General features: G+C 35.8%; 1 long non-coding RNA gene across 4 annotated transcripts in view; it reads right to left on the reverse strand.

The window, feature by feature from the left end:
* The window catches only part of LOC149127343 (uncharacterized), a 213,118-nt gene extending 186,648 nt beyond the window's left edge, over nucleotides 1-26,470 (reverse strand). For all 4 annotated transcript variants that reach the window (XR_016231480.1, XR_016231482.1, XR_016231483.1 and 1 more), the window contains exon 1: nucleotides 26,053-26,470. This is a non-coding gene — a long non-coding RNA (uncharacterized LOC149127343). The remainder of the gene's footprint in view (nucleotides 1-26,052) is intronic.
* Between the last annotated feature and the right edge of the window lie 1,386 nt (nucleotides 26,471-27,856).

Raw genomic sequence — 27,856 nt, forward strand, 5'->3', positions numbered from 1 at the left:
AGACAAGGAAAAAATGGGAACAAATAAAATTATGGATTTAATTGCTTAAATAGAAATAAAGGGTTGTTTTTTATAAATTCTCAAAGGGTATATTTTATTTGACAAGTGTGGCAACTTGTGTTGAATTTATACATGTTAAAGCATTTGTAACACTGAGTTTTCTATATGGCTATATTATTTACTGTTCTATAAAGTTAAGATATAACTAGGGGCCAGTGCTGTGGCGTAGCAGGTAAAGCTGCCACCTGCAGTGCTGGCATCCCACATGGGCGCCGCTTCATGTCCTGGATGCTCCACTTCCCATCCAGCTCCCTACTGTGACCTGGAAAAATAGTAGAAGATGGCCTAAGTCCTTGGGCCCCTGCACTCACATGGGAGACCAGGAGGAAGCTCCTGGCTCCTGGCTTCGGATCAGTCCAGCTCTGGCCACTGCGGCCAATTGGGGAGTGAATCTGCAGATGGAAGACCTCTCTCTCTGTCTCTCCTTTTCTCTCTGTGTAACTCTGACTTTCAAATAAATAAATCTTTTAAAAAATTATATAACTATAGAGAGCAGTTACTTCATCATCATCAATAGTACTAAATTGTAAGCTCCCCAAATATCATGGATCATGGCTATTTATTAATATAAGACAAATAAAACAAGTTCATATACAAAACTAATCAATGGTTTTGGCTAATGGAGTACAAAGAAAGAACCACGGACTTGGAATCAGGAAAAATTACCTCAAAGAAATAAATAATAATTTATGTTATAAAACCAAGTATACCTCCATTTTTAAATTATTCTAGTAAAGATTATCACAAATTTCTAATTCTATAAAACAAAATATGAAAACTTATCTTTAAGATCTCTTCCTTATGAAACTCTGATTATAGTCCATCTACAAGTCCTATTTAATATTCTTGACTAACTTTTGGATTAATCCATTTTCTCTTTCACAACCAGGATAGCATCAGCAGTGAAACCCATTAGAGTTAGTTCTACAAACTTTACACAACTGTTTATTCCTCAACATCAAAAATTTGTAACTGAACATATAAACATCATACATGTACACTTAAACACTAAATTAAAATTATAGAAGTCATAATCATATTTCTCCTCTCCAGATACAATATGCTATCTGTTAGTTCTTTTAGTCAGATGATACTGAATTTCTTACATTCGAAAACTTACCCTCTACCCTCAGAGCCCTTACCATGCAGAAAAAGAACTCCCCTTTGATACCAGCTCTGTACTTCACCACATAACTTCCCTATAACCTCCACCTCATTTAGTAAATGGTTTCTTAAATTAGCCAATTTGAGTATTCCACCTGAATCATTTATGTCCTTTTGGAGATGCAAGCCTGGGCCTAAATTAACTATATGGCACATTTTTTTTTTTTTTTGAGAGTTTATTTGGCTGGTGTACCTTTTTGAAAATAATAGAGAGCCAATATACTTTAAAATCTGACTTTCCTTTTTTTATTTCTCCACATCTTTCAAAGAAATTAAGTCAGTACTTCATGTTTGCATGGAGAATTTTATGAATATAATTAGGGATGTTTCAACAGACTAATTGTTATTACATTTTTATTTCTCTAACATTAACACTGCAAAAATTCATGGAGAAATCATAGAAAATAGAGTAATTGTGACAACTGGGCTTGCACTTGATAAATGCCTTTTATTTTTTCAGAGAAAGTGAGATAACACCAAGAGAAGGAGTCACAATTCAGACAGGGCAAGAAAGGGGATGTGACTGATGTAGGTGCAGATAGGATGGGACTTCAGTCTTCAGGAATTTCAACAATAATAGTTGCTCTGTGGAACATGTTACTAGATTCTAGTCAAATACACACACACACACACACACACACATATATACATTTGAGAATGTAGTTCACTTCATCATGGTTTCATTATGAAGACATTCTTTTTGAAAATCCCAATAGCAGGAAGAATTTTGCTTTTCCTAAGCAATTAATTTGCTTTCATCCTAATGACCATGAGCTTTGAAAATGATTACATTCCTATTTATTGCTGGCATGCCTAAAGCTGGATTTGCCATCCACTCCTAGAAATGTATGTCACATACTGAACCTCTAATCCCTATGTGTTATACCATCATTTCCCTGATGCATTCGATGCAACTTTTTTCAGCTATACTTAACTATTTGTCTCAGTCATGTAAATCTATAATGATCATGGGTAAACCTGACTTATTAATCCATTGCAGTTAGGGAGACCACACGCTAGCAGAAATTTGGAGCAACTCATCAAATAAAGGAAAAAATAGTTTAATGAGATTGAGTAGAAGGGTAGGGTGTAAGAGTAATTAAAATGAAGCAAGGCTTTCATAGGCATGAAGCAGCATGTGTAATGGGATAGTGCCTGCAAAATGGGTCCTGGATCATGTTTTCTTGAGAACTACAAAATTGAAATAAAGGTAGGACGCTGTGTTCAGAAGCCCTGTGTTTGAAGTTCTAGGACTAGGCTGCTGGATACTGAGCTGCTTCTCTGTGGTTAAGTGGCTTAGGTACATCAGGTACTGTAAGAATGGGATATTTAATTCTTATTGAAGTAATTTCAAACAGAGAAGCTCTTAAGAATCTATGATTCTAGAGAACAAAGTTTCTCAGCAAGTGAAACAGCAGGCTACATCTGAGTGAAGGGGGCTATTATGACACTTTCTATCTGCAGTATGCCCTTGGGAGAAATATTGTTTCTGGTTGAATTAGCTGTTAACTTTTTCCATATCTCTTATTCCAGGTTGGTGAATAGCTAGGTAGGCTTTACATTTTTAGTTAATTTTTACTTTCTCACATGTTTAAATAGGAAAATATATAAATTAAAAATGGATAATCAATTAGTAAAATGTACAATGTCATTGAAAGTCAAAATACAAAGATAAGGAAGTTAAAATTTCAGAACAGATTATCTTTTCTGTGCATACATTAAAAAATTTAGTGATTATCCAGCAAGATTTCAACTAACTTAACCCAAACCTACTATTGTGCTTTTGTTCTCTCCTTCCTGTTCCATATCTAATCTCATGATCTAATTTAACAGAATGTGGGGCCTTTTCCATTTGTGGCCTTCATTTTCATGAGTGAGAAAAATGACTGCCAGTTAACTGAAATTAGGTCAGTCCTGAGTTTCCTGGCTTCCTATCCCTCCAATGTTTCCTTCCTATCCAACGTTTATCATCATATGACTTGTATTATTACCCCGAGGCCCTGGCTTCCTACCCCTCCAAAGTATTTCTTTGTATCTGACATTTATAATCAAATAATTTGTATTATTATATCCATACAACTAAGTAAGGGCATTGAGTGAAAAGTTTTTTAAAATGCTCTTTGTACAATTACTAGAGAAATTTAAATTATATTTAATTATCTCGCTCACTCTCTCACACACACACAGACACACACACACACACCCCTACATGTCATGGTAGAAGACAGAGGGGGAACATTTAAATTATGTTATATGCAGAAGAGCATAGAAAAATCTAACTTTGGGAATTGGAATGAATGTAACTAAAATCTTTATTCCTCATAGGCAGCCTCAGTAAGAGAGTGTAGAGTCTTGGATTTTCACAGGTCTGTGACAAAGGCACTCTTATGCCGTCCTGACCATCGTGGAGAGGGCTAAAACCTCCAGTTGTGTTTGAGTGTCGTGCCTTGGTTCTCGGGACAAAACCAAGTCATCCTTCAGCAGTTTTAAGATAATTATAGGTATTAAGATCTCCATTGTCTTCCCAGATTTCAGCATAAAAATAATGAAAACCAAGAGCTACTTAAATTCCAGAGTTCATGGAAGGAAGCAGTGCTTGCCACCTCTCTTGTCTCAAACCATGCACATTCCTGATCTGTAGTTGTTTAGGCTCAAGAACCCTCACCAAGGTTGGGGCGGGGGCAGGTTGGGTGGAATGGGGCCGACATGGCACAGCAGTGATCCTCAGCATCAAGGTTGGGGTGGGGGCAGGGCGGGGTGGATTGGGGGAGGGGGCATTGCACCACTGTGATTCTCAGGCTCCAGATTCAGACTGCTCAGAGTCTGATTCCATAAATACAACATCTATGGGTTTAGGCAATAATCTTAATATTCCGCAATTGAACTCATTACACATTGCAATTCTATAACTATTTATGAAATAGTTGTAAGAGACCATGGAAAATATATGCTCTCAATTTTTCAGAATAATGCCTGTTATATACACTCAAAAATTATTTTGTTTAAAACACATATGAATAGTATTTTTACTGCAGAAGCCATATAACGACTTTCCTTATTTTTTTTTTTTTCTGACAGGCAGAGTGGACAGTGAGAGACAGAGACAGAGAGAAAGGTCTTCCTTTGCTGTTAGTTCACCCTCCAATGGCCGCCGTGGCTGGCGTGCTGCAGCCGGCCACCACGCTGATCTGATGGCAGGAGCCAGGTGCTTCCTCCTGGTCTCCCATGGGGTGCAGGGCCCAAGGACTTGGGCCATCCTCCACTGCACTCCCTGGCCACAGCAGAGAGCTGGCCTGGAAGAGGGGCAACAGGGACAGAATCCGGCACCCCGACCGGGACTAGAACCCGGTGTGCCGGTGCCGCAAGGTGGAGGATTAGCCTAGTGAGCAGTGGCGCCGGCCACGACTTTCTAAATATAGCAGTCATTTTAAAACTAATAAAAATCATGTGCCACAGCGGGTTAACACCCTGGCCTGAAGTGCTGACATCCCATATGGGCACCGGTTCGAGACCCGGCTGCTCCTTTTCCAATCCAGCTCTCTGCTATGGCCTGGGAAAGCAGTAGAGGATGGCCTAAGTCCTTGGGCCCCTGCACCCAAGTGGGAGACTTGGAAAAAGCTCCTGGCTTCAGATTGGCGCAGTTCCAGCCACTGCGGCCAATTGGGGAGTGAATCATGGATGGAAGACCTCTCTCTCTGCCTTTCCTCTCTCTGTTTAACTCTGACTTTCAAATAAATAAATAAATCTTTAAAAAAATTATGTAATATCATGAGAAATCCTTGCTTATAGGAATAATGAATGCATTATGAAAATCTACATTTTATTTGTAGATGTAGGAACATCTAATTTAAATGATAGAATACATTTAGTAGCTTATTTACTTTTTGAAAATTTATGTATTTATTCATTTTAAAGGTAGAATGACAGTGAGAGAGGGAGAGAGAGAGAGAGAGAAATCTTCCATCTGCTGAGCCATTCCCCAAAAGCCTGCAACAGCCAGGATTGAGCCAGGAACCCAGAACTCCATCCAGGTCTCCCATGTGGATGGCACAGACCCCAGTACTTGGCCCCAGTGCTGCCTTCCCAGGCATATTAGTGGGAAACTAGATCAGAAGCAGAGTAACTGGGACTCCAACAAGAACTCTGAAATGGATGTGGGTGTCCCAAGTGGAAGTTAACCCACTGTGCAACAATGCCTGCCAAAACTAGTTTATTTAAATACAAAACAACATTGTAGTGGAACCACTTTCAAAAATGTGCTAGGTATGCAATTATTTATTTGACAAGAATTTTTAAAATCTATAAAGTATATAAGAATACTTTTATGTTCTAGATAACTTAAGTGAAATTTTTTCAAGTATCGGCCTTCAAGGAGATCATGACAATAGAGGGGAGGCAAGTGGATTACCAGGGGTACTCCTTCAGAGGTTGCACAAGTGAAGGAAGACTGCTACCCAGGGCCTACAGGGTGCATTCTGTACCACGTAAAATGGTGATGCTGCCCCTGGAACTATGTGGAGAACAACACACATGACACAGGCCTGGTCTTTCATGAAGGAATCCTATATGACCCTTGTAGTACAGAATAAATAATAATTTATAAAGAGGAAAAATGTATACAGTTCCATTCAACAAACATACATTTAGAATCCTCTGTGTGCCAGTGAGAGGTAGTCTTGCCATTTAGAAAAAAAATTTAAAGTAGCATAAATCTCATAGATTGAGAAAAGAGTACATGTAAGAAATATTTGTGATTGGGGACTAGCACTGTGGCATAATAGGTAGAGCTGCCGCCTGCGACAGTGACATCCCATATGGGCACCTGGTTGACATCCCATATGGGCACCAATTCAAGTCCTGGCTGTTCCATTTCCTACCCAGCTTTCTGCTAATGGCATGGAAAAAATAACAGAAGATAGTCCAAGTGTATCGGCCCCTACCTCCCATGTGAGGAAGCTTCTGGTTCCTAAATTTTGGCCTCGCTCAGCCCCAGCTGTTGTGCCCATCTGGGTTGTGAATCAGCAAATTGAAGATTCTCTCCCTCTCTGTCTCTCCTTCTCTCTCTGGAACTCTAACTTTCAAATAAATAACTAAATCTTTTAAAAATTACTCATGATCAAAAAATGTGAATAAAAAATGAAAAGTGGTAGAATTGCTATATATATTTGGAATAGAAAAAACATTTTAAAATATGATATGAAATCTACATAGGAGAAAATTAATAAATTCAACTATATAAAAATATTTTAGGATGCCTGCATGGGGAAAAAATCAAGAGTAAAAACACAATTGTTGTGTAGGAAAAAATAGCTGCTAACCATATTACAGAAAAAGTGTCCACATAGCTATAGTTCCTAAGAAACCAATCTTAGAGAAAAGAAAATTTCAAATCACCTTTTAGAGAAAAATACTTAACCACAATTATAATAACAAAATTGCAAATAAAAATTCAGTGTGGTAGCATTTTTTCATGTATTCATACTGGCAATATCCCAAAGTTAGGTAATATCTAATATCTAATGCTTCATTTATATCTGTACAGTCATCCTGGAAGACAATTTGACAGTCAAGTTAAATGTCTTTTCCTTCATCCAGCAATTTTACTTCTGGGAATTTATCCCACAGATGGCTTCCATAAGTACAAAGTTAGCCTGGTACAAGGTTACTCATTGTAGCATTGCTTCTAATAGCAAAATATTGGAGACAATCCAAAAGAGCATCATCAGGGCACAGGCTAATAAAATAATAGCATATCCCTGCAATGGGGTATTATGAAGCTGTATGTTTATAATAGGAATGAAGATCTTCATACTGCATCTATGTCAAACTCCCTGAGATATATTAAGCGAGCAGGGAAGGATATAGAAGCATTTATGTCATATACTACATGTGTAAAGGAAAGTGAGAAAATAAAGCTATGTATTTATATTTGCATAAAACTTTAGAAGACTTGTATATAATCCATGTATAAATAATAAAAGTTATGTATAAATGTATAAATCATTCTGCATAGTCATGGCTAAAGTAAATCGAATACATGGGGGAAAAGTAGATCCTGCACTTCCCATCGAAGAGCTGTTTAGTTTTACTTAATTTTTACTTGATTGTATTTTATTATTTTATTTTTTCATTTTATTGTGTAATGTAAATGCATTAAAATAAAACTATATGTTTTAAAAGGAAACATGACGGGGATAGGCTCTTTACTGAAAGGGAAGCAACATCTATGGATTATCTGTTATTTGATTATTGTTTTGATGTCAACCAGTTTTCTAGGTTATATATGTGGTTGTTATATAATTACATGTGCTACATATAATTTATGCTATGTATCATTCAAATACTAATAAAAATTTATAAATTCCTGCTTTACAGATCAACTAACCAATTCTGAGAGATTAAGTAAAAAGTCTAGCTTTGTTCAACTGCTAATAGAAACAGCTAACATTTATATAAACATACTGTGTCAAGTACTACTTTAAGCACTAAGTAAGTATTAATTTAATCCTCAGATAATCCTATGAGGCAGCTATCAACACTTATCTCATTTTATGTAGAAGAAGCAGAGGCACAGTATGCATACTTTACATGGTCCCAAACTGTAAAAAGGGGCAAATTAAGACAATTGAGAATTTAGCTCTGTGGTCCATGTTTTTAACTACTTTGCTACTACATTTGTACTTCTACCAGTAAAATCTGTTATTTTCCTTTGTAAAATTGTGCTTTAAGGACTAGCATTGTGGCGTACCAGGTAGATATCATCTGGGATGCTGGTATCCCATGTGGGCACTGGTTTGTATTCTGTTGCTCCACTTCTGATCTAGCTCCCTGCTGATGGCCTGGGAAAAGGAGCAGAAAATATCCCAAGTCCTTGATCCTCTGCTTCCAACGTGGGAGAACAGAAAGAAGCTGCTGGCTTCGGTCTTGCTCAGCCCTGGCTATTGCAGCCACCTGGGAGTGAACCAGTGGATAGAAGATGTCTCTTTCTAGTCATAAATGCATGAAAATGTTAAATTGTCCCCCAGTCAGATGGGGAAAAAATTTAAGTAATAGTTGCTCTTGGTGAGAAACTTGACAATGGATTAAAATGCCCAGGTTTGCAAAGCAATTCTGCCCCTCTGTCATGGTTGGTTTTTTGCTTTATTCTTCCTTTCTAAATTGGAAGTGATCTCTTGGATCTGTCATTACTTGATTTTCCACAGTTCCAGAATTCCACAAGAACAGTTATTGTGCCCAAAAGCAGACACCACAGAAGAACTTTTCCAACATATATTTTATGAATGTCCCCTAAGAGGATCAACCAAGTCCACAGCAGCTTGAGAAAAGTCTGTCCCTGGAGGCATGAGGTTACAAAGCCACCTGGTTCCTTAAAATGGGAAGCAGCAAATTTTTCTCCACCCTCATGAGAGTGATTTCTGAGACACTTGCATAGTATGAGAGGTCACAGCTGAACAGCCAGCAGCAGCAAAGGATTGAGCTGGAACTGTGTCTACGTGGGACAGAAACCTGCGAATTAGTTCTCCTGAGTCTGCATTTTATACACTGCCAAATGAACTTACTGGAGAAAGATGTAGGCCACCTAAGAGTTCAAGCTAAGAATACTAAATCCCACATAAACTTCTGTTGGATTTTTACAATATAAAACCCAAATTTAAAATTAGAATAGAGAAGTAAACTCACTAATATTTTAGATGTTTGCAATTATTCACCTTTAACTGTATACTTACAAACCATGGACTTTGAGGTTTCATTTCATTTTAGAGTCTTTAATTAAATCCCCAGATTGAAAGATTTAAATGTTTGTTCCAGCCAGCTGCCAAGTTATAACTGACACATACGGAGACAAGAATTTAAAATGGGATTGCATGGTCACAGCCAAAGCTTAAGCTTAATGTGTGCTGCTTAGCAGGAAGCAGGGTGTTGAATATTGCCATCTCAGCAGACTCTAGCTCAACTGCCAGAGCCTGACAGAAAGACTGATTTTCTTTAAAGGCAGCTAAATGTTTTAGGGGATTGTATTGGATTGAACTTGTAAAATATCTACAGCAACTTTTTATTTGAATTATAAAGTTTTACTTGAGAACTTCATCTTGAATACATTCCAGAACAGGACTCAATATATATGTATAAAGCACTTCCAAATACATTCTAAAACACCATTGCAATGAATTTGTGGAAGCCTGTGAAAATGTACCCATCATTTTAAAATACAGAATTGTCATTTACACTGAAAGTGATCCCTAAATCAAGTAAATGGGTGACTTTATTTTATACGGAGCATCAGATGACAAGAGTTGAAAGTACAAAAAGTTGTCTTGGCAGCACTTAGGCTTTTATGGTCACCAATAGCTAAAATCTGCATAAAAACACAAACTGGAGCAATCATTGCAGTCCTTAGAGAGAAGAGGATATTAGCTCTTAGACTTTTTTATAAACAGGAAGGGAAAAGCAAACAGTGAATGTGAGAAAACATGCCGAATATCATCTGTTCAATTCCTGATTTTAATATTTGTATAATCTTAAGAATCATATTTAGATCTTATCTGAAGTATTTGTTAAATCATGTCTATGTCTCCAAGGTATGCAAACTAAATAAAATGTGAACAAAATATGCAAGGTGTCTGGCACTCAAAAGACAACCGATAGACAGTGACAGGATCTTGAATTTTGGCACATTTATCTGATAATCATTATAGATCCTTATTACACCATTAGCAGATAGCAAGTTTCTTTTATACAAGTGATCATAACTAACATGCTAAGTTTTAAATAAAAAAACTCTTATCATAAATCCACAATAACTAAGAATAATGAAAAGTATATTAAAAATGTATACTATTTGTACATTAAGGAACAAACAGAACTTTACTGTTTATACTTCCATGGAGCAATAAGTCTGATTTCTTGCCCAACTCCTTTCTTATCTCTGACAGACGTGTTTGTCCATACTTCTCAATTGTAGATGAACTGCATTTTTCAGTCTTTAAGTATGTAAAGATTTTCTGTCTTTGCTTCCCTTTCTGTCTTCTGTATTAATGAGATGTAGTAATCCTGGATGACAACTTTCATTTTATGTAGATAGTCACAAAACCTAACCTGGCTAGGAGACTAAGTTGGTTTTTTACATAAAATGGTATACTCTACCAACACGTTAGCAATAAAAGTGACATATTGATGGCCATCAGTTTGATTCTCTTCTGGGTCTGAATTCAATGGGGAATGTGGATGTTATTTATTGATTCTCTAAAAGCTCAGTGCTGAAGGGTAAATCTCGCTATAAGTGCAGCTGTAGCTGTACTGTAAGGCGTGTTTCCTGCATGCTGGCTGTGGGAAGGGATGAATGATGTCATCTGCTAGTGTGTGAAAAGGAGTGAGGAAGGAGTCTCCAATGAAGAGAAATATCTTCCAATGTGATTTAGAAATTATCACCATTATGACATATTTTAGAGAGCAGGACAGAGTTATCAGCACAATCCTTGGGTCACAATTTTGGCCAGTGTATACAACCCACATATGGAAGAGTTTCAACTTAAAGCCAGTCCCAAAAAGGCAAATGCCATATGTTCTCCTTGATCTGCTGGTAACTAGTAGAATATATAAAAGGTAATCTATAGGAGTAAAATTGACACTTTGAGATGCAAAGATTTTTAACAGGTCTTGTCTCGACTGTTGAGGGAGCAGTGTTGTTTTTTTGTTTTTCATATTATTTTTTGAACTCTTTATTTAAGGTAAGGTTAATCTTATGAGTATAAAGTTAACTGAAAATAGATATTTGTAAAAATATAAGAATGAGAATAGGCGAGAGAGAAGAATGAAGGGTGGGAGTGTGGGCAGGAGGGCGAATATAGTGGAAAGTATTACTATATTCCTGAATCTGTATATATTTAAAACATGAAATCTATATACCTTGAATAAAATCTTAAGAAAATTACATTGAACTCAGACCTAAGTAAAAATTGGTAATTAAATAACAAATGGAGAATTTCCTATAATGTAAGATCAGATTATGCCTCCAATTATTATTAATGAGATAAAAAAAATGAACCAGATGGGTGATAGTCTTTAAGCCTCCTTCCAATAGTGATATTTTAAGAATGTAGATTTTTGATAATCCCTTTTCTCTTTCTTTACTAGTAACTATCTCAATTCCTTCATTTCTCCTTGAACTAATTTAGTCAATCAGTCTAATATCCCAAGAAATGTGTTCATTGATTCTGATATAAAATTCAAATGACTGGGGCCAGCACTGTGATGTAGTGGGCTATGAGTCTACTGGCAGTGCCAGCATCCCATTTGGGCACTGGTTCGTATTCCAGCTAGCCCTCTTCTGATCCAGCTTTCTGGTATAGCCTGGAAAGTAGTGGAAAATGGCCCACGTGCTTATCTCCTCCACTCACATGGGAGACCCAGAAGAAGCTCAGAGCTCCTGGCTTCAGATTGGCACAGAACCAGTCGGTGCGGCCATCTGGTGAGTGAACCAGTGGATGGAGGACCTTTCTTTCTGTCTTTCTTTTTCTCTGTAACTCTGCCTCTCAAGTAAATAAATAAATGTTAAAACAAACCTAAAATGCCAGCAATAAGAAAACTGAGGATAATAATGAGGAAAACTATACTATGATTTTTGAGAGAAAACTGAAAATTAGACCTCATAGTGAAAAAACTTTGAGAACTCAGAAAATTGGTTAAATGTATTGCTCTGTCAGAGTTTTCCCTTACTAATACATACTTTTCAAAGTAAAGACACTAACATATATATCTGCCAGTTTCTGCCTCCCTGAAGGCAACTGTTTAAAAATTGGAACAAATCAATTCATCTGACAATGGTGATCACTATATAAAAATACTGAGATCCTGGTGTGCTGCCACTGGACCATGTATATTGTCATCTGTAAAAATTCACTGAGTAAAATCATTATCCAGCTTGGTACGATTCCAGCCATTTGACTTAAAGTTAACATGGGAATGTAGCTGCTATAGGGTTAAAATTTGAACCTAGAACTGAATATTCTTCCTTCTTTTTCTTTTCCTGTCTCTCAAATCAGAGGATTTTCCTTCCAGACAGTAAAAGGATAAGCATACAGAATTCTGAAACATTCTCTTCATAATTGTGTCAAAAATTCATAATATTTTATATCAAATGAACTTAGGAGAGTTAAAAATATCCTATCTATATTTCCTATTATTTGAATATAGATACAATTTATTACCATGAGTATTTGAACTCACTTGTATGGCTTAATTAGTCATGGTGCTAAGATTAATAAAAATCTGAAGTTCTAGCAAACTTCTTAAAACTATTTAATTAGGTCCATAATTACTGAAAAAGTAGAGAGTAGGAATAACATTTGGTAACAAGTCTAAATAGTCGAGAGAAATACTAAATTACTGTACTCATTACTCAGGAAAATATGTGTCAGAAACATTAAAGTTATATTTTTGGAAGTATATAGACAAATTTTCTCCTCGTACACTAAATTAAAACTGGTATTTTTTATGGTTTTCCTAAATCATCATTATAATTTCATTCAAAATAATTGCTATCTTAAAGATGTTTTCATTTCTATTTCTTTGATTATTAGTGATGATGAATGCTTAAGTATACTTCTTGGCTATTTTTTATACATTTTTATTTTCTTTTGTACTTTGTCCTATTGAATTACCAAAGTGCCACATGGAAAAATGTGTTAATACATTTAAAATAATAATGTCCATGTTTGCTCCCAGGAAAATATTATGTAAATAATTGGACACCAGGAACATATAAGGATATTCATTAAAATGTATTATTATTTTTTCTTTAAATAAGTAATATGTTCCATTCAATGGGAGTGGACATTAGTACTCTGCAACTATCTGCCATCCTGCATCTTGTATTTTGGCTGGGAGTAAATGTCATAATTACTGAGTTAATACAGATCCAATGAGATCTTAAAACCTAGATATTTAACCTAAAAATGTTATCAAGAGAAAAAATATCTTAAGAAAGGGCCAAAGAAGCCAAGTCCTAAAGATGAGTTGGAGTTGATATAGTAAGTAAAGGAAGGATAGACAAGGGGGGAAAAAAGTGATAAAAATTGCATTTTACAGGTCTTGCAGAAGGAAAAAAAAACTACAATGAGTTAAAAGAAATATCATATGCTTTTCTTCTGGGGTAAGAAGACACAGGATTATATAAACTAAATTTAGTAGTTTATACGTAAGATGTAAGAGAGCAACTGTAATTCTTTGAGTAGAAGGAATGCTTTATTGATCCTTTACTTTTTGTGAGGCTCTGTAATTTAAGATGCATGGTCTCTGCTCTCAGAGAATTTATAGACAAATGGCCAGATTATTGATTAAAAAAGTTTTTCTGGTTCTGGAATAAGAAAAATCTGAGTAAAATATCCCAAGACTGCATATATGAAATGCATGAAATTTCATTCCTTTATATAAATAAAAATAATTTTTTAAAATTAAAAAGTAGAGGCCAGTGCTGTGGCATAGAAGGAAAAGCTGCCACCTATGACATCAGCATATCTTATGAGCAACAGTTCGCATCCTGGCTGCTCCATTTTTGATCCAGCTCCCTGCTAATGTGTCTGGGAAAGCAGCAGAGGATGGCCCAGGTGCTTGTGCCCCTGCACCCACGTGGGAGAACCGGCAGAAGCCCCAGGCTCCTGGCTTCAATCTGGCATAGCCCTGCACACAGCAGCCATTTGGAGAGTAAACTGGTGGATGGAAGATCTCTGTCTGTCTGTCTGTCTGTCTCTAACTCTGCCTTTCAAATAAATAATCTTCACAAAAATTTAAAAGTATACCGCAAATGTAAAAGAAAACTTTACACTAATTTAACATGGTTTAATTGGGAAAAGAGCAAAAAATTCATGAATTAGGCAGTACTCAGAACCAGAAGCGGTTCACAGAGTTTCACATTTGTCACTTAGGCAGCGGGCTTTGAGAGACTGCAAATGAAATCAAAGCTATCACTTGATTTCTTACAGCTAGCCATTTGCCTTATGTGGGTGTGATCTGGTGGAAAGCACCTAGCTAAAATGTATTTGATGATTTTTGGACAACCTTCAATTTTGCTTCATGATTTACACTGAATTGGGTTTTAGTTTCCATTACACTGGAACCATCTCAACTTATTGATTTCCCAATTACATTAAACACACACACATCTGAGGGATGAGAATTTCCTGCTAGAATAATGGCAGTGAAACAATTAAAAATCCTAAATATCTAATAAAGATAATTGGTAAATACTGTGATATTTAGTCATCTATTTTATTTTAAATGAATATCTGTTGACATAGAGAAATATATAATGTATTATGAATACCAAAAGCAGTTAAAATCATGTATATTTTGTGATCTCATATTTTTAAAATATCTTAACAGTAAGATTGTTTATTGCTGTGTTGCAAAGCATCCCAAAATTAATTGCTAAAATAATCTCCATTTTATTTTATTTAATGTCTTTGTGGGTCAAGAAAGAAGGCAGTGCTAATCTGAGCAATTCTTTTGCCCCATGTAGCAATGATTTAGCTCACTTGTCAATATTTAGTTGAAGAAGGGCTTTTTTGGAGTAGCCAAAAGGTCTAAGCTCATGTAGCACCTTTGCAGATTTGTGATTGTTGAGCTGAACAACTAGATAAGTCTATTATATCATGAAGTTCCATAATAGTTGGTCTTCTCACATGACAGCTTAGAAATCCCAGAGAAAATATAAGGGGTTTTCTCTTTGTAGAATTCTAGAGGTCCAAATATCCCTTTTCATTTTGTACTGTCTCTGTTCCTTTTGATCTAAGCTCATATAATTCCTTTAAAGATGTAAGTATACCTTTTGTATCAAATTACTATTCACTCTAATAAACAAAGTATCCCCCAAATTTTTCTTTCTGAGAGGGATTTTTCTGTAACTTGAGCTGAAAGTCAGAATGTCATTGGAAAATACTATTAAGATTCTTGGAAGTCATTGGCTCATAGAGCCTTGCCAACATTGTCCGAAGCCTTCACTTCCTATCTTTCTGACATTGAACAGTGTCAACCAATAACATTCAACTGCAAATGGACTGAGCTGAAGAATCCAAAAAGCCTCCCCTTCTATCTCTGACACTTTGCAAGCACTCCTGGAAGGATAAACTCACCCCAGACTATAAAGAGGGGGTTAATGGGGCCTTCCTGGTACTGTAGTCTCCCAGTAGTAAGACTTCTTCCTGGTACCACAGGGATTAAAATTTCAGCTATCAAACAGTTACCATTAACTGTTAACATGCACAGAACCATGTCTCTCATATTCTACCAGCCACATACCCTAAGCATTGCCAGCTGCAAGAGGGTATGAAGGACCCTTCCAATCATGTATAGAGATCCAAAGAATTTGCAAAATTATCTTGAATATGACCAATTAACACACATAGATAATATAATAGATATTGAAAATATGTCTTCCTCATAGTTTATCAGAACCTCTTTTTTTTTTTTTTTTTGTTACGGCAACCTTTTTGTTAAAAAAAAAAAAAACTTCTTTTATTTTCAACAAAAGCAAAGAAAAACTAGAGGCTGCAAACAAGTATCTACTACATGAAATAAGGAATTGGAAAAGCCTAGTAAATTCTTGCCAATTTACCCGATAAGTAGGATAAATCTGCAGGCCCTACTTTCTCTTCTCCCTGCCTGCTCACTTATTTGTAAAAGCTCTGAAATCATGTAATTTCTGAGAACAATTAGATGTCTGAAATTCCCATTTAACACTGTTTCAAAATGAACAAGAAGGCCGCTGATTTGCTCTCAAGCCTCTTGTTTCTGTCTTATCTAGACATCCCCTATCTAATGAAAGTGAGTGATCTCAATAGAGCCACGAGTTTTATTATTTGATTAAGTGGAAAACCCATCAAAGAAGGGAGAGCCAAGACATCGAGCCTTATTTCCTCTTCCCAGCCTTAAAGAGCACCGTCTCCGCACATTCAGTTATTTGTCTTCTGCTGTTCTTGCACATTACACTCTGACTCAGAAACTTGCTTTTGAAACTTTTTAGCCTTCATGTTCATGCAATTCATAATTTCCGTTGTAAAATATTTATTTTGAAGTAATCCTATTATATACAAATTCAAATAACCAAAGTCAAAATAAGCTTTATCACTTCAACACTTCTTTTCATTTACTCATTCATTAATGAAACAGGTATATACATAGCAAGCATATTTGAGGGAACTCCCAAAAGTTTGTGGGAAAATGCAATTAAAAATCAGTTTATTTTGAGAGTAGGCATTTGACGCAGGGGTTAAGTTGCCACTTGGAGCATAGACATTTCATTTCATAATTCCCAGGACTGAGTTCCAGCTCTGCACTCTCTTCTAGCTTCCTACCAAAGCACACCCAGTGAGGCAGCAGGAAATGTCTCAAATACTTGGGTCCCTGCCACCCACATGGAAGACCTAAGTTGAGGTCTCGTCTCTTCGCTTCAGCCTGGCACAGGCCTGGCTGTTGAAGATATTTGAGGAGTGAACAAGTACATTGTAGATCTGTCTGTCTGTCTCTCTGTCACACTGCTTTCAAGTAAATAAAACTCAATAAATTTTTTTAAAGGTGTATTTATTTTATTTGAAAGGCAGCAGCTTTTCAAAGTCACAGAGAGGCAGAGGCAGAGAGAGAAGAGACAGGGAGAGAGGTCTTCCATTTGCTGGTTCACTCCCCAGATGTCAGCAACGGCCAGAACTGTGCCTATCTGAAGCCAGGAGCCAGGTGCTTCCTCTGGGTCTCCCAAGGGACCTGGGCCATCTTCCACTGTTTCCCGGGCCAGAGAGCTAGATCAGAAGTGGAGCAGCCAGGCAAACCAGCACCCATAGTATGCAGGCACTGCAGGCAGCGGCTTTACCTGCTACACCACAGTGCTGGCCCCTAAAAATTTTAAAATATAAGTTTTAGTACAAAAAGTTTTGAAATTCTTGCATAATAATTCATATTTTCCATGAACTTCTTGAAGTACCCTTGAACTATATTTCTTGGCAGAATGATGAATATTGGAGAAATGATAAACACAAGTGTTTTCTTTGTTCCCAGGGATGAAGTCAGAGATCAGAGTTTTTATAAGCAATTATAATCAACTATGACTTAAAGAAGACTCAATGCAGACTATAATAAACTCATCCAAATGAATCTAGGGTGTAAAAAAAAGAAAAGCTTTATTTTGGAACTATCACCCTAGTAGATACTAGTGAAGTCAGCTAGGAAAGACCAGCAAGAAAAAAGAAAAGTTGTTTCAGGCAATAGTAACACCACTTGTCAACTTCTGAAGGCAAGAGGAGAGGTCATCAAAATGGCAGAGCAACTTAAAAAATTTTGATAGGGGAGAAAAGAGGTTGTAGAAATGTAAAAGGATTACAGCTGGAGAATTGATGTGGAAGGGTTAGATCGGACTAGATTGGGTTCTATTAAAATATGACACAACTTATATTTTATGATAAGGATTACAGTATAATCCATTTAAAGGGACATGAACCAGGAAAATGTCATAATTAGAATTGTGCTAGGGGCCGGTGCTGTGGCATCATGTGTAAAGCTGCTGCCTACAGTGCCAGCATCCCACATGGGCACCGCTTTGGGTCCCGGCTGCTCCACTTCTGATCCAACTCTCTGCTATGGCTTGAGAAAGCAGTGGAAGATGGCCCAAGTTCTTGGGCCCCTGCACCCACATGGGAGACCCAGAAGAAGCTCCTGGATCCTGGTTTCAGATCCGCACAGTTCAAGCCATTGCAATCATCTGGGGAATGAACCAGTGGATGGAAGACCTCTCTCTCTCTCTCTCTGCCTCTGCCTTTCAAATAAAATCATTCCAGCTGCAAAGTGCTGAATTATTTGTAAACACAAAATACTGGCTATAGGGATTCGACTTTTAAAGCTATTGGCAGGAATACATTATGGAGACAAGCACTGTTAGTATGAATGGACAATGGGAAGATTACAGAGCTATTTAGAAGGTGGCAATGATACATTTAGTAGAATAATTACAATAGAAATAATAGTAAATTGCAGAATACTTATAATGTATTATGTTCCAGGCTTTTTAGTATTATTTTATTTAATGTTTTTAATAACTCAAGGAGATGGGTAACTTTTATTTTACATAGAGGAAAACTGAGTCATAAAAAGTATACATGGAATACATCTTACAAGAAAATAGACCAGAATTAGGTATCATGTGGTCTGATTCCAGGGACAATATTCTTACTGGAACCACACTATTAAAATGGTTAAATTGAGACTAAATTTTCACGAAGAAAGGGGAAAGTTTTATCAAATTAGATTTTAAAATACTTAGAGAAAAGACAGCCAGATACTAATATTTGGTTTGATTTAATGAAACAAGTAATAGAGAATATTTTGGTACCTGAAAAAATGGGAATTTGCATTGAATATTCTAAGAAAACTTATTTACATGTATCAGTAGGAATCACTATTTAAAAGAGGACAAAAAAGGGAAATTATACTATAATTTTAATATTAAAATATATTTATATAGATACACAGATAAATATTTGAGGAATATAATTTTAGGCATTAACAATAGTCACTTATTGGTCAGGCAATCATAATTTTATATTATTTTACTATTTTATATTTGTATTTTTTAGGTTCTACAATATAAATTACCTTTGTAAACTTCAGGAAATTAAAATAAAACAATGGAAAGCAGAACTATCATTTTCAAAGACAAAATATGAGCTCAAGGCCAATTATTATACTAATCAATCCTATATCAATAGCACCACAGGTGTTCTAAAGGGTGATATGTGCCAGGAAAATAATCACTATAGCAATATATCACTTCATTGTAATCAGTGGATGTGAATTAAGTTTCAAAATCAGAACTCTAGTGCAGTGTTGTAGATTGAGATCTCAAAGAAGAATTCTTTGAAGCTGAGATTACATTCAAGAGATTTATTAGGGAGTGTTTCAAATATTAAAACCAGGGGAAGAGAAGGATGGATTAGGAAGGAGAAAGGAAGGAAGAAAAAGAAATAAGATTGTAGAGCAAGATTTGAGCTAGCAAGATTCATTCTCAGGGAAAGATAAACAACCATGTGGAGGACTGTAACAGTGAATGACTTCTCAAAACTGTCCTGGGTTGAGACAGAAGAATCAGGTCATTATAGCCCCACACTGATGATTTGTTCGAAGTGGGCCATCCCAGGAAGTAGGCATGATACTGTGCAAAGCAGCTACTTTAGTGGAGGCAGTTAATCAAGAGTGCAAAGGACCCTCCCAAGAAATGAAGGAAAGCTCCTTGATTCTCAAAGAAGAATAGCCACAAGAGAGTCCCAAGAGCACCAGCTGTACCTAAGGAACCTCGTTCACCCTCATTTCAATGCTCAAAGTGAGAAAATAGAATTGTAAAACTCAAAATTCTTATCTAGAGTGCCAAAGTATGGAAATATGAGAAAGAGTGAATATTCACCTGAACCTTTGCCCCATGACACTTGAGAGAGTATCACTGCACCTTCTCACATAGACAGAATCTACTTAACACCCTTGGTGCTTAGACGGAAGATGCAGATGAGAAGCAAAGCCCAAGTGCACATTGAACTTTATCTACTTCGACTTTCATTTCTGAAACAACGGAGTTCCATCTATATTTTAGTTACCCTTGACCATAGTTGAGAAGGAAGCATGAGCAAATTTGGGACGAGACTTTCATCACTTTTCCAAGATAATCATGCAATCTACAATTATTTGATCTATTGGATGAAGGGGAAAGGAAAAGCAGGATCTTCAAGGAATGTTTTAAATGTTTTAATGTCAAAGTTTTAAAATGAATGATTGCAAATGAAAGAGGAAATGACAAAATATTCAGTCAATGGTATTAGACTACATGGTTATGCCTTTTGGAATAATATTAAAATGAAACATCTATCTCACATTACAAGAGAAACAAATAAATTAGACCTGGAGTAACTAAACATTAAAAATATGCAATTTTAAAAAATGTAAATAATCACATGACAAACATATCCACCCTGCCACACATCTCAAATGCTAGTGGTGGCAAAAAAAAAGTTAAAGTTAAATAAATGCATAAATATTCAAATATGCCAGAAATAAGATATTTAACATATATAGTACATTTATATACTTTATTTTTAAAGATTTATATATTTATTTGAATGGTAGAGTTATAGAGAGAGAAAAAAAAGAGAAAGAGAGAGAGAGAGAGAGAGAGAGAGAGAGAAATCTTCAATGTATACTGGTTCACTCTCCAAATTACCGCAAAGGCCAAGGCGAAGCTAGGAGTTTCATCAGTGTCTCCCACATGAATGCCAAAGACCAAAGTTCTTGGACTGTCTTCTGCTCCTATCCCAGGTACATTATCAGGGAGCTGGATCAGAAGTGGAACAGCCAAGACTCAAACAGGTGTTCATACGAAATGTTAGTGTCACAGACATTGGCTTATCCCACTATACCACATCATCAGCTTCTGATGTGTTTTATTACTTACAGTATTACTAAATATGATTTATTGATACATTTGAAAAGCAGAGAGACAGAGACCTTCTATACACTGGTTCATTACAAATGCTTATGGTAGGTGATGAGAAATAATTACATGGTAAGCCAAGAAGCAGAGAGAATCTAGGTATAACTTGAGCACAGATAATAATCAAGAAGTTCATGATAACTACTATCTGAGGGCATGCCCCCAGTGACCTAAATACTTTCCACCAGGGCCACCTCCAAGATGCCACAATTAGCACTGTTTATCCTTAAGCTATCAACCATTAACATTAAGACACCAGAATTTAAACAGCTATATAAGATTTGAGGAGACAAATACTACTTAAGGCATAACACTTTGAAAAATCCAGGCTAGCAGAAGCAGCCTACTTTCTGTAAACCGTGTCTGTTGTTTTAAAGGAATCACAAGGTGTTACATCTCAGAAACATCATGAAATGGTGCTTATATTGCTAATGCACTTCTCCTCCTTCTCTTCTAGTTAGATCAAAAATCAGAGACAGGTATATAACTCAGTTATCATAGTTCACTATAGCATAGCACAGTACTGATTTAAAATACAGTATTTTTCAAAGGAAGTAAAGTATAATATCTCAGTAATATATTTCAGTTAGGCGTAGAGGAACACATATGGGGTGGATCTTGATTGTTAGGACAGAAGCATAAATTAAATATTCAGTAGGAAGGAATTTTTGGACATGGATGCTCATGCATGCCACTCAGAATAGAGTGTTTTGATAAGGTAGCATAAAATCTGTCCTAACATGCTTTCTCGATGGCTCTCTCTCCAGCTTAGACACAAAGACGTCCCTCATCCTAGATGGGAATACCCCAACTGCTTTCCTAAAATATTAAAAAGGAGAAGAGCAGATGGCTCAGGAAGAAGGGCATCTTACAATGGATTTATCATGAAAGGATGTTGTATTTTATGAAATGCTTTCCTTGCTTCTATTGAGATAATCATAGAGTTTTTGTTAAGATACAGCATCCTTTCATGATATATTAAGTGAGACCAGTGAACCCACTGTGAGTAAAGGAAACAAAAAGAAAGTAAACAAGAAAGAAAAAGGAGTAGGAAAACAAGAAAGAACAGTGTCCAGTACACAGTAGACATTCAAAAATATTTAATGCCAAAATGGATAAATTAAAACCAAAATATCAATAGGAAAATATATATGTCTTAAATTTTATAATTAGGAAGCTTGGTCTTTACCATATGAACACATGTCCATGTTTTTTGCAACATTTTTCATTATAATATTTATGGCACAGAAACAATACTGATCATTCATGAGTCTACATAAGAAATAAACAGATATTAAGAGGTTTCCACCATACTGACATCATTCACTGACATCAACACAATAAAATTAGAAAATGAAAACCAAAAGAGAGCCCCTTTGAATCTAGAATTTTGTATTCAGAAATCAACTAAATACTCCCAAAATACTTTGGTATAATGAGGAAATTAAAACACAAAGATTCATAACAGGATAAAATATGTATGAAAACTTATGATTATCACCCAAGACTTTAGTCTTGAATATACAAATCAAAGATGAAAAGTGAAATTATGCTGATAAATCAAAAACCTAGAATAAGGACAATCACCCAATGAAAGTCAAAGAATAAACAGAAATACATCAAAAAAAGAGGAAATGACAATTTAATTAATAAAAGTAAAAGGGGGTGTAGAATGGCTCTATACGAATTAAATTCTGAGAGCTATTTTTTTCAAGAGGAAAAATGAGAGAATAGACAATTATAAACGTTCGTAAAGGTACATAAAATTAGACATGGTCAAAGTATTATCTGGAGATGTTAAGAGTGTACTAAGTTTGGAACAGACCTCTCTTTCTCTATGTTTTCTGAGAGGTTCCCCTTAATTTAGACAAGGAACATTTGGTCCCTCTACTATATATAGGTCCCTTTTCACAGATAATTGGGAATACAGAGTAAAGCAGAGAAAAACCAATGTTCCCCCATTCCCTTCCCACATTCAAGGACTGGTACACAATTCTGAGAATATCCGGATGTATTGTCAACCATCTCCATGGAGCCTTGTCCTTGTCCTACATAGGAACCACTACCCTTAAAAGTTTTCTCCATCATGTATTAAAATAAAAATAACCTCTTATCATGACAAATAATTCTGTAGGAAATGCAAGGAAGTTGGTTATACAGCACATGAGCAAAGGTTATGTTGTCACATGCAGTTTCTTATTTCCACACTGTTTGCTCATGATTAATAATAATAGCTACTCAGAAGTATACTTTAGCTTAAGCAAGGTGAATTATTTTGACAAATGTGGTCTGAAACTAATATATATCTGGAAAATGTTCAAGAAATTCTGCATATTTTGCTTATTAACTACTTTAAATTATCCTGGAATCTATTCTCTATGTTTTTCCCAATGACTTCTTTTAGTAAATATGCATAATAATCTAGGTTATAATTATATAATTTCCTTAAAACTATTCAGGGAAATAGGCCAGAATCCAAGGGCATCAAGAAGTTCACTTAATTCTGAGAAAGCTGTTGTCAGAGGATATTATCTTACATTTTCTCTCCATCATTTTCTTCTGTTTTGTTTATAAACGAATGTAAATGATTAATAACACTCCATATTGTTATTCTCTGATGTAATTATTGTCACTATTTGAAGTGTTTGCTTACTGTGTTTTATTTTTATAACACCCTTGTTATAACTTCCAAGGATTTACACATTGAATTTAAAAATCACAGAACTTTTTCAAGGTCTTGATCCAAATGAGATATTCTCATAGAAGGAGAAAACTCTGGTTAAAATATTTTCAAGAAGCTACAGATAAATTATAAAAAGTGGGATCTAAAGCTCTACAAACATGATTTGTCAGACAGGAATACCTAACTTATCAAGGTTTCTCTTAGTTAGTTTATATGCCTTATAGAAGAACCTAGACTTTTATTTTTATATGTTAACATACTGCAAAAGTTTTCTTCATATGCCATTTGTATGTTAATAATATTATTTAGAAAATAAATTACAATATTAAAATTTACACATTACTTCTTTCTACAATTTTAAGAATCTTATAATGAAATTGTAGATTTTTACATTAAGGTTTAAGCCAGAAAACATGAAAAGATAACATGTACAACCAAAGCATAGAATTTTCAAAGACAAAAGGTTCCATGGAAGTAACTTTTTTTTTTCCTTTTATCTATCACATGGAAAACTGAGAAACAAAAAAGTTTACTGATTCATTTTATTTTACTTCTCAGGTTAATGAGACAGCTGAGACTCACATAACTCTGACTATTATCCCTAAGAATGGCTTATGTTTTCTACTTATTTTTCTCTCCTCATCTCCATTATATAATGAGAATTTTAAAGAAATAATCAAGTCTCCTAGGTTTGTTACAATTCTCTATATAGCAGTAACCTGAACACTAAGAATTCAATGCATGTTAACTTACTGAATATCTGTGATCTTGTAGAAAACAATACTTTTTTAAAGAGGTAGAAAGCATAAATTCAAGAGAGGAGGTAGGAGGTCAATTCAGAATTAACTACAAGGAATTCAATATAAAACAATCTCAAAGAAGTAATTCTTAGGTCTTAAAGGCAATTACTTAAAAGTAAAGCTTTTCTCTAAACCACTAAGTATAAGGATAGAAAAAGAGAGGGTAATTTAAGACAAGGCAGAAATGATCTAGAAGATGTGAATCCTGGTGGGCCTTAGAGATATCTTTTTTTTTCCCTCAAATCCATTATTTCTCTGTAACCTAGATATTCAGAGAGGTCAGTTTGTGCCAGAAAAATATAGATAATATTCAATTGCATCCCAATCCCATACTATGGACATTCAGTGTTCTGTTCAAGGCATATGTCAATGCATTAAAACACAGCCAGAGATAACACCAGTATATATGAGTTGAAGTGAAGCATTGGAAAATACCTCTGCCAGTATAAAAATCTTTCCTTCAGCTATATCACATGACACAGAATAAAGAGAGATTCGTCAAGACACTGTTTGTTTTCTATCCCCAGCATCGAATACTAGGTCTGGGAATTAATGGATTCTACCCAATTTTTCCAGGAAAATGTAATGAACTGAGGCTATTCGCTTTTGAAATAGCCCTTAATCATGGCATGGACATGTAAATTATAAATATGGAGAGTTTAATTTTGTCACTTTACTTTCAATAAAATATTCCCATATTCCTCACAAATTAGGGTGTCCAATCAATGTTGCTAGGTGACTGAACAGAATCTTTGGTCAAGAGGAATTCAAGCCAACGCCGCGGCTCACTAGGCTAATCCTCCACCTGCAGCACTGGCATTCCGAGTTCCACTCCCGGTTGGGGCGGCGGTTCTGTCCCGGTTGCTCCTCTTCTAGGCCAGCTCTCTGCTGTGGCCTGGGACTGCAGTGGAGGATGGCCCAAGTGCTTGGGCCCTGCACCCACATGGGAGACCAGGAGGAAGCACCTGGCTCCTGGGTTCAGATCGGCGCAGTGCAATGGCCGTAGCGGCCATTTGGGGAGTGACCAACTGAAGGAAGACCTTTCTCTCTGTCTCTCTCTCTCACTGTCTAACTCTGCCTGTCAAAAAAATAAAAAAAAAAAAAAGGGACTCAGTATACTAAGCAGCCTCTCAATCCCCATTGCACATTCAACCATACAAAGATCATCTTCTGACAATCAAAATTTCTAGGTAAATGAATGGAAGAATTTTACTACATATTGGAGATACCTACCTGTACCCTCAAAATACAAAACACCAACTATAGATAGATAAACCAATTGGGTTATCAGCTGCCTGAGGAAAAACACACCTGTTGCTTATTTCATGCATTGAAAAGAATGAGGAAAACAAGTTTCAAAGATTGTGATCAGGTGGACTCCAGAAAAACAAATATTTAAAAGCAAGCAAAATTTGCCTTCCCATGCATTGTTGACTTCTTTTTTTGAATTGTGATACAAAGTTTATTTAAAATCGTTTTTGTAAACATAATTCATAAAATGTATTGCCATGTATTGTTTTAACTTAGCCAGATTTCATTCACAAAATTAAAATGCAAACTTCAGATTTAATGATCATGTTAAAGTGTTATATGGGACCACTATGATTTGGTTATTAATAGTTATTCACTAACTTTTGTCTCAACTTATGATATTACAATATAAACACAGTTTGGGAAGCACCACATTGAAATACAATCATAAGAACTAATGGAATTAATAATTTTTTTTTACCTAATTAGGTTATTTGGGGGTTTTAGGCAGGTTTCTCCATGGAGACAGAAATGATATCGATATATGGAAAAGGGGTTTATTAGGGGAAATGACTCACCTCATTATGGAGAATGAGAAAGTCTCACAGTAGGCCATCCACAAGTTGGAGAAACAAAGTTCATAGTGAGTCATTCCCAGTTAGAAATCCTCAGAATCAAAGAACTGGTGGTTTAATTCTCAGTCTGAAGCCAAATGCTTAAGCACCTGATTTGTCATAGGTACAAGTCCCGGCTGGGGTCTGCTGGCTAAAAATTCTGGACTTTGGATGTCCTTGGGCAGGAGAAGGACTTCTTGCTTCAAGAGAGAAAATGTGAGAATTTGCCTCTCCTTTACCTTTTTGTTCCATTCGAGCCTCAGTTGATTGGATGGTATCTGCCCACACTGAAAGAGGATTTCCCCACTGGGTTTACTCTCACCCCAATCTTCTCTGGAAATACCCTCACAGGCACAGGTGGGACAGCCCAGCCATTCCAATCACAAACAAATCCAGCTGGGTGTCTCTTTCAATAGAAAAGAGACAGGCTTGGTGCCTATTGAAGCATTGAGAATTAAAAAAATGCAAATGCTCTATCAGCTTTCTTAGAATCCCTTTGTACAGTCGCCTTGATACTCATAACCGGTCATCACAAGTTGGAAGCTAGAATGTGCCAAAATAAAGTTGAGGTTGGGATACAGAGATTGCCTAAAGGTAAGGCGGGTCTTGAGAACCATTTTCTGTTCTACCCACTCTCCAGGACATAATAATAGTTGGACTTCTCATAAACTTAACACTGCTAACCAAGCAATTATAGTTTTTTTCTCCCCTCTTACATAGTGTAAAAGAAACAGAAATTAATTAACAAATAGTAAAAGTAGTGCATTTATATCTCATATATAGAAAAGGAAATGTTTTCTTTTACTGCTTTAGTACAAAAAACAGAGGCTTTTCAGAGGTCAAAAAGTATTTTAGTTTTAACCCATTCTAGCTATAAGGGCAGAGACAACCATACACTTATTAATATTAATATGTTATTAAGACATTTCAGGATGACCAAATTGAAGTTACAGTCATCATTAGTTTTCCTAAATGTGGAATGAATACATATTCATTACAAACAACTTTAAAAAGAATAAAGGAAATACAGACAAAAGAAAATACTCCAAAATATTCTAAATCCTCAAAGACAGACAGCTATTGAAAATATTGTTGGTGAGATTTTTTGCCCCTTATAAGGTTTTACATTCCCAATGAGATAACAGACCAATCATTGTATTTCATCACTTCTAATGTTTGCTGCTCTTTACCTATGTGAAGTTTGTAAGCTATATTATATTTCCCTCATGATATAGCTGAATCAATTTACGTTTTCAGAAAAAAAGCCTGGATGTCTCTTTTTTAATCAAAATCTTTAAAAGAGATTGATAATTATTAGATTGGATATGCATGTGTGTGTGATATAACTCAGAGTCAAATCTACTGCAGCTCTTAGTGCAGAGCAGGAAGAAGTGTCCTCCACACTGTCCTGTGGATCACCTCAGTCATGTGCCTCTGAATAGGGCGAGTAACAGATGAGGGACTCAAACTGACCCATCAGCCTCTGTCAGCAATCAAGTCCTTCTGCTCCTGAGAATGTAATACTAGAATTTGTGCTTCTGGGGCAAACATCCAGAAGATTTTAACCTTATTACCCACCTAACAGAGAATTGGCATATTTTGTGTTTTATGAAATTACCTGTATAGCAGATAACATTCAGATTATTGTGTATTAAAAATGAAAATATATACAATGTAACTAAGAAGATATGTTATTTGGCTTATTTTTCATAACATCAAACACCTCATTCTCCAAAATATCCCTGTAACCATAGTTTGATATACTGTG

This window comes from Oryctolagus cuniculus, chromosome 3 (genome assembly GCF_051225735.1).
Source record: "Oryctolagus cuniculus isolate XC-2025 breed Fujian yellow rabbit chromosome 3, ASM5122573v1, whole genome shotgun sequence".
Lineage (NCBI taxonomy): Eukaryota > Metazoa > Chordata > Mammalia > Lagomorpha > Leporidae > Oryctolagus > Oryctolagus cuniculus.